Source organism: Bactrocera latifrons, unplaced genomic scaffold, assembly GCF_001853355.1.
Source record: "Bactrocera latifrons isolate USDA-ARS-PBARC rearing strain unplaced genomic scaffold, ASM185335v1 scaffold_157, whole genome shotgun sequence".
Lineage (NCBI taxonomy): Eukaryota > Metazoa > Arthropoda > Insecta > Diptera > Tephritidae > Bactrocera > Bactrocera latifrons.
The window spans coordinates 487,216-495,756 of NW_017535041.1; the positions used below are offsets into that span (position 1 = coordinate 487,216).

An 8,541-nucleotide genomic window follows, 5' to 3' on the forward strand; every position below is an offset into this window, starting at 1 on the left:
GAATTACTCAACGGATCTTCCTGGAATTTTGCACAGGTCTTTGAGATACAATTCTTAAAGACTTGTACGAAGGATTTTTTTTTCGATTACAACTATTTAAAAAAAAAAACAATGTTTTGAAATTTTCACTGAAATTTAAATTGTTTTGTAAAAAAAAATTTTCAGCTCTTTTTCTTTCGTCGAAGTTCTAAGTTAAGGTATTTTTCCTCTTTCGATGATCCTGTAAGGAGTTATTTTGCCAACGCGGCCGCATCTTTTTTCCKAGAGGTCACCTGAAATGGCGTCACAATGGCCRACTYTAAAATAKTTTTWTCCAAAAATTTCACATGTATGCTTGTAACAAAATTCTAATAAAATATKAAATTTTATATGTGAAAAATATTGTTGAAAAAAGTATCTTCTCACCCGAGGAAACTCATGTAACCCCTTAATGTTAAGCCTGTCTGTCGGAAATCTCTCTCTGATATCCGTTGTCTAAGAACCAATTTTAGAGCGTGCCAAGCAAAAATATAATCGCTCTTTTTAATCCATTCTAATGTATATGCGTTTATTGCCGTAATATATTTCAGAATAATTAAAAAAGTAATAATTTAAATAAATAAACAAAAATTTTACTCGCCCCCGGGTGGGCTCGAACCACCAACCTTTCGGTTAACAGCCGAACGCGCTAGCCAATTGCGCCACGGAGGCRATGYGTTTTAATGGGTTGAAGTAGCAAATTTCAAAATGCAGAAAAAAGTCAGCATAAATTATTTGTAGATTATCACAAGTTTCGAAAATAATCCGTTAATTATTTATGACAATTCTTGAAACTATTTAATATTGTTATTGTAAATGAGTGTAAAAAACTGTTCTTGGTTTTTCCGATGACTAAACTGATTTGGAGACGGTTAAATAATGCCATCAATGCTTTAAATGGAATGTACTTTTATGAAGCCTTAATGAAATGGTTTGAACTCATTACGGGTATTGCAGTTAAAGATCAGCGAAGTTTTGGAATACGAAACAGCTGTTTGTAATATTTGTTTTCGAAGATATACGACACCGTTAGTGTCTTCAGAGAGTGAATTGGATGTGAGCTTATGATATATGTGTGTGCACAGCATGGTAAATGGAACCCTCGTTGATGCAGAACTGTTAGTCTATATAAATATTACTATTTTTATACCGAAATTTCTGCTACTTTTATTACCCCACGATTTTTTTTATGAAAAGTAGTTAATTCTTCCCACATATCTGTCTACACATCGATCTCCCCTAATAACCTTTCAACTTTCTTAATTTTAATTATATCAACCTTGTTAMCCTCAAACAATTTGAAAAAGTTTCGCAAAGAACCTTACGACCCTCAAAATCAATTTGCAAACAAAACTTTTACAAATTACTTGAAGATACCGTTACAACATTTAAGTAAATAGCATAAAACTGAATAAWATGGCGATGCTTGCCGCCGTAAACTGTCAATCGTATTTCACAAGCAAATCAAAAAAATTAAAAATCATTTAGTACAATACACAATGCGCATGTGTTGGCACAATAAAAGTAATTTAATTTACAATTTTCATTCATTGTGCAAATCCAAAGACTTATGCCATGCAAAGCACACATCCAGGCGCCTTYGATTTGGTATGTAAATGCATATAATTCAACAAATTTCTGCTAAGCCCAGGCTATGCGGTGGCATAGCAGCAGTTTGACCAGCCGTCTTAGCGCCATTGTCCATTTGGTACGCATAAGTTTTAAACAMGGATTTAGAGTTTATCCTTTTGTTGTATTTGGCTGTCAGCAGGATGCCAAACAATGACAAGGCAAGCGGCACGACATGAGCCGAGCACACCGCACGCCTTTCTAATTTGCATGTTTTCCCCTGCCTTCATACTCTGTATGGCAACAGCAAGAATATGGATTCTACAGCAAGAAGTAAGAGCATGTCTTGTCTGTCCGACGATTACGACAATGTTTTGCCAAGATTTTCCAAACATGCATAATTTATTTATAGTTAAGAAAATACGACGACTGTGACAGGGTTCTATGCAAYGCTGTGTTGTYGTTGGGTTGAGKTTGCGAAGTGCCGTAGGAAAGGTAAGGTTCRSTTCAAGAAAATTTGAGTGAAAACTTTTAATACGCTGTTGATTTGTGCTACAACTGTGCACAGAAACAAAATTTCGTTATTGGCAAACTCGTCATCATCTACTTAGGAGACTCTTACATTTTAAGTAACCCAAAGCAACAACAATAGTAAATTATTTTCTTGCATTTATGATAACAATAATAACGCAAGTGTATGAGTGGTGGTCTGCTGCGAAAAGGCACGAAAGGATATGCCTGTCCTAAATAAGCAAAAGTCGGGTAACTCATGCCTTGCGCCGCGTCGAAGGGCTGCAAGGCACTGCTTCATGAAAATTCTATGATAACATTTGTTTTCATTGTGTAGGGTATTTTTATTTTATCTTTTTCCACTTTGCATAACTTTCACTCATTTGCCAGGTTGATCCGGTCAGTTTTGTTTGTGTTTGTTTATTATTTCTTGCGTAACTTTTTCGTTTTAATCAAATTTGAATATTTCACTGCTTCACTTATGCTCGGTTAGATTTTATTGTTTTTCTATTTACTACAATGTGCTTGTTATTGTTGTTGGTTAGTGTTGTTCTTTCTCAAACTACAAGCTTCTACATACATACATTTTTGTTRTTACAAGTGTTGTTGCTTTTGTATTAATTTCATTTAGCTATCAATTTAGGAGCTAGCATTGTTTTGTYGTTACCTCCTCTTTGCCTTGTCACTCGGCTTCACTCCCCGCACTTCCAAATATCCACTGCCTTGGCTTGTCATGGTGATCCCTTATCACTGCAGGATTAAGTCACAGCAGCAGGAGCAAATTCCAGTATCACATTGTCAGTTGTGCGTAAATGTCTTAAAAAGTCCAAAGTCTTAAGACAATCAAATGCATTTATATGGGAATTTGCTAATTTGAAACCCATATCAGTATTAATTAACACAGGGAAAATGAAAAATGGGGTGTGAGCAGTGCATGTGTGTCCGGGTGTTCTTGAAATGCAATGGAAAGAGAAGTAAAGTTTCAGAAGATAAATTTTTTATTGCATTACAATTTAGATGAACCAATGGATTTGACCATGAAATCCCTTTATATTAAAAGCGAACGGATCAGCATATATGTATATGAGTATATTAAAAGGTATTTTTTATATTATATATATTTTAACAAATTCTATTTTTTATTCTAAATAGCTCCATTCCAGAGTGATACACTCATTATAGTAATAATACAACTTTTCGATATCTTTTTTGGTAGTGCGATTAGTCCATTGCTTCAAAATAGACCTAAGTATCGGTGATCATCATTTTTATTCAACGAAAATTTCATACCAGAGAGGTTTGTTTTGAGATATGAGAACAGGAAATGGTCCTTGTGGGCCAGATCTAAAGAATACGATGGGAGTAGAAGCAGTTCGAAGTACAATTCTTGAAATTTTGACATCCTTTTCACTTGCTTGGAACACGGTGCAATGTCTTGATGAAACTGCACTTTCTTTTTCCTTAAATGCGGCCGTTTTTCGACGATTTCATTCTTCAAATGGTCCAAAACGCTATGAAACAAAACCAGCCGCCATAACCTTTCTAGCCTTTCACGCTAGTTTTTCGWTCTGGACGACCTTCGACCTTTTCAACTGATGACAATATTRAAAAAGGGAAGGATGTGGTGCTTGAAACTCGTCTGTTAGAGAGATGGTRAGAKACCTTGMYATCTCTCGCGAGTCCGTTCGAATGATTTTGGACTCGTCTCGAAATAACTGAATTTTTTGAACGTGCGAGTTCCAATCCCWCATTAGTGGAGAACATTAWAACTGTCGTTTGGACATGGGTTCATGAGTTCGACATSCAAATCAACAACTATCGGAATGGATTGGAAAAAACGAGCCGATACCCAAAAAACCACGCATAAGCCGTTCAAAAATCAAGGTGATGCTAATTTTTTTTACGATATTTGTGGTTTGGCGCTTCATAAGGCTTTCYGGAGGGACAGACGKTCAATAAGAAGTTCTATTTGGTCGTATTGAGGCGTTTGTATGAGAACATCCGTCGAAAACGGGCGAGAATTGTGARTGAACATATAATGGGTATCGATAATAATGCAGCACCAATTTTGAATCAAATTTAAAGCCAAAAACAAAATCAATACTATCGATCAATTACCATTTTCATAAAATATTTTTCCGTGTGATTTTTTGTTGTTCCTCAAACTGAAATTTCCGCTCTGTGGAATCCGTTTTCAGTCGATCGAAGATACAAACAAAATACGCTGAAGGAGCTGAAGGCCATCCCAAAAAGTGCTTAGGTAAAGTGTTTCAAGGACTTGAAAAATCGTTGACATAGGACCATTGTGGAAGTAWAAAATGAGGTTAGTATAGGYTACCCTCCAACCCTCAGATCTTTTCATTTTAAAAGGTAGTAAGCACGTAATTTTTAGCGAAGAATATTGAGATCCGATTCTATAAGACTGTTTAGAAATGAAAGAGATCACTATCCAAATTGTATGTAAGCTTATTAAACGGCTTCTTTAATATACTCGCAAATCAATCTCAACTTAACTTAATGAAAAGAAAACAAATTTTCTCTTAAAAAGTAAAAATATTCTGTTTAGAAAGTAAATTAAGTTTTCTTCCCACTCCCAAAGTGCTACTACAAACACCCATCTCCACCCCGTTGGCCCGCCTGTGGGCGCCAAGTCACCTGTTTACACTCACGTACGCACGTAAGTCTCACACACYAGCTTGCGTATTTTCGGCCGGACTTATTCAACAAACGTGCTTACCGAAAATACCAAATGCAACGCTGTGGTCGTTAGCAAGTGGTGCGCTTTAGCTATGCCAGTAACTGTCATTATAGTGCATCCGTGCCCCCCGCTCAGCAGTCTCGTTTGCTGCAATAATTTTTACTTTGACTTTGTACGGTTTTTGGCTCGCCAACGTTTCGTTTATTTATTTTTATGCTGTTACGTGTCTTGTGCACAGTGTGCAATGGCAATGCTGTTGCTGAATGCCGTTTGTCTTTGGCCACAGCCTGTTGTCTGCTGCTTACCAACAACAAGCAGCGATAGCTCTCGCTGTTGCGCCTGCACRTATGCTATGTGCAACGCGCTGCATGTACGAAGGAGCCATGCTGCTAAATTTATTAACGCCACGCCTCTTTGCAACTCACACAMACACACAAACAGGCATGTGAATATACGCTGGCAGAGTGCACACTTTATTCACTTATGGTTTGTTAAGCAGCGGCTGGCACTTTTTTAAAATTCTCCTACTGCACGCTCTTCTACCTTCTGCCAAAGCAGTTGCACTCGACGAAACGTGCGTTGCGCTTTTCTCTTCCTTCTTTTTTCGGCGATATCTTTCATTTTCKTTACTTCTACTACTCCGCCTTAGCTCCTCAGCCATTTCGGCGCTGGTAGCACTTTGTAATTTCTTAGTTATGTGTTTGTTGCCCGCATCTCTCGCAATTTGGAGAAAAGTCTCTTTATTTTTCAGCCTTTCATAGATTTATTTTTATTTTTCGCTACTTTTTAAAGCTTCTTTMAAATTTTTTTCTACGCCTTACTGCTGATAGAATTTAATTTTATGATCCTCAAGTGTTTTCGTTGGTAGTGAGTCGGCTGTTTTTGACGATGGCATTTGTATCTCTCGCCCGTTCTMGAAATTCGCAGCACGTCCTCTTAGCTTTTGCCATTGCCCATTTATTTTAGCTCGCTGCACTTGTGCTTTCATGGCTTTGCGATTTTTACGGTTCAGCTGATATTTAAGATTTTCTCGGAAATTATCGCCGTTTCAATAATGAAAAAGTCTGCCCAGTTTTCAGCGTCGCATTTCTAAGTAAATGTACTTATATTCGAAAGCTTTTTATGCCACTTTTCCAATTCAATTGGCGTAAACAAATTATTTAACTCTGGCGAAGAAAATTAGTGGATTTTATGATATATTATTAGAAAATAGACCGTAGATTTGATCTCTTTTATGTTATCAATTGATGATACAGATAAGGCTTGGCGCTTTCATCGAAGCTTTCACTCTGTCCAATGTTAGCAAGAAAGTAGCTGTATTTTTATATTGACAATACATGAGACGTTAGAAATTCAAAAGGTAGTCGAAAAAGTCTTTTTGTATTTTGTCAATAAATATCGTTGCAGTTGTATATCTCCAGTGTTACCAATCACATTGTGTCATACCATATAGTGTTGGAAAGGCGATTTAAAATTTTAATCTGCATTCAACTAACAAAAAAAAAATAAATTCGGGGAAGTTGGAAAAAAAGCTACAGCTGTTCAAAAATGAGTGAAAATAATGAAGAAATTCGCTGGTAACAAGAGACTAAATGTGGATTTGAAAGAATCATCCACTATGAGCTGCTCTAGCCTGGTCGAACTATTGATTCTACATTTTCCTGTCAACAACTGATGAGATTGAAGCAAACAATCGAAAAAAAAAACGGCCAGAACTGATCAACAGAAAGAGCTTCGTCTTCCATCAGGACAACGCTAGACTACACACATATGTATTTGATGGCTCGACAGTAATTGCATAACTCTCTTGATGGCGTAAAGTTGGCTTCAAGGGAAGTCTGTGAAAATTACTTGTCGCAGCTTTTCACCGAGAAACCAGAAAAGTTTTACACTGTTGGAATAGTGTCTCTAGCGGAAAATGGCAAAAAATGGTCGGCCAAAATGGTACATATTTTAATCATTAAAGTTCATTTTAAATTTAAAAAAATAAATAAGTTGAAGTTTTGTTAAAAATACGAAAAGACTTTTTCGACTACCCAATGAAATTTAGCCAGATACCATATTAATTTTCTTTTAAATTCCACTCCGTATTGTTTCTTAAATAAATATTCCACCCTTCCTTTTATGCCTTCCTATTTATTTAACAATTCATTAGCAGCAAACTGTTGTCCGATTTTAATTTCCGTATAAATAATAAATGAGGCTGACTCTATTTCGATTGTTGCTGGAAATCTAAGCAAATTACAAAGCTAACGTGCAACAATGAAACTCGTTACTGCCATTAGTCTTTCCAAGGGCAAATCATCGTCAATAGCTTTGTGCCGAAAGCGCAACATAAGGGCGGCCACTCAGCTTTTGCTGACTTTACAACATTTTCTGATTGAAACTCTAAATTTCTGCAGTCTTAGCTTCCCGCGTTTCGGTTTCTCCTTCAGAGTTTCCTTTTACTCACTCGATTTGAACGCGCAGCTACTCGTAAAATCCTTTTTATCGTTTTTGCGATAAATTGCGTTGGAACAATTAAAATTTCTCACACCACGTCGAGCTCGCAGCCGATAGCTCGTATTTCGTGCGCTTGACCGCTTCACACCGGAGGCCCCCTTTAGTAAATTGGTTAATTTTGGCCAACTGTTTGGGTGCTTGGAAAACGTTGGTAAACAACTCAAATTTCGTAATTGGCCATCATAAGCATATGATGTGGTGTGAGGTAGAACAATAACAACAGCAAAGCAAGGGCAACGGCAACACAAGGGCTAATAAAGAAAACGCAATAAGCATCATTGCGCCGTTGTTTTAATCCCTACTTCGGAAAGCCAAAAAGTAGTAGGTACAAATAAATATACATATATATATATAGAAAAATAAGGTTGCAGAAGTGTTGGGGCGACTTCGATAAAGGTGTCCAACAAATAATAATAAAATTCTGGCCCACGTTCATTTATTCACCTTCTGACCTCCTCCCTCTCCTCCTCCTCCTTCTTTGGGTCTGCTTAATTTTCTCTTTACTAACTTACGATTCATTAAGCTTGTGCGCTTCGCAGACTTTCTACCTCTTGCCTCACTTTTATTTGTTTTATACTTTTTTTTTAGTAACACAGTTCTCTCGAAATTTTTTGTTGCAAATTTTGSTGTCTTGTACAATTTTAGTAGCTTAATAAAATTACGGTAATAATTTCGATTAAAATTATTAAATGAGTTAATTGTGCCGTAAAAAAAGGCCACACACTTTCATCAGCCGTGTCTTTGCATTGTGTGCGCTCCATAAAGTATGCAACAATGGGCGCAACTGGTCCTATATTAGGTGAGTGAGTAAGTGAGCGAGTKAGTAGGAGTGTGACAGCTGCCACTTTGCTCATAATAATAATAATTAATTTTATTTAGCAGCCCTAACAGGATATCTACGAAATAAGAAAACGTGGGAAGGGGTTTAGTTTTACTAGGGAAGTTGGGATAAAGGAAGAGTTGCGAAATATAAGAAGAGTATTTTAACACCTAAGCTTTTTCTAAGATATCTGGCTCTTCTTTAAGATAACATTTCAAAATGCTCTTAAATATTCACTGAAATTGACTGGAAATCCAACRCAACAATTTGAATCTATCTAAAGCTCCCCAAACGCCTGTTTAAAAGATATGAAGTTTTTAATTTATTTTAACCCGATTCAACTGGAGACCTAAGATCTATTGTACCTTCTGGTCTGTCACATAAATTCACAAAGGCGCAGCACATGTATCCAAGGACTCAAGGT

At 36.7% G+C, this 8,541-nt stretch overlaps 1 non-coding gene across 1 annotated transcript; it reads right to left on the reverse strand.

Annotated features, from left to right (window-relative positions):
* Window positions 1–616: 616 nt before the first annotated feature.
* On the reverse strand, window positions 617–690 carry Trnan-guu. Its single transcript has one exon. It is a non-coding gene; the product is annotated as a tRNA-Asn (tRNA).
* Between the last annotated feature and the right edge of the window lie 7,851 nt (window positions 691–8,541).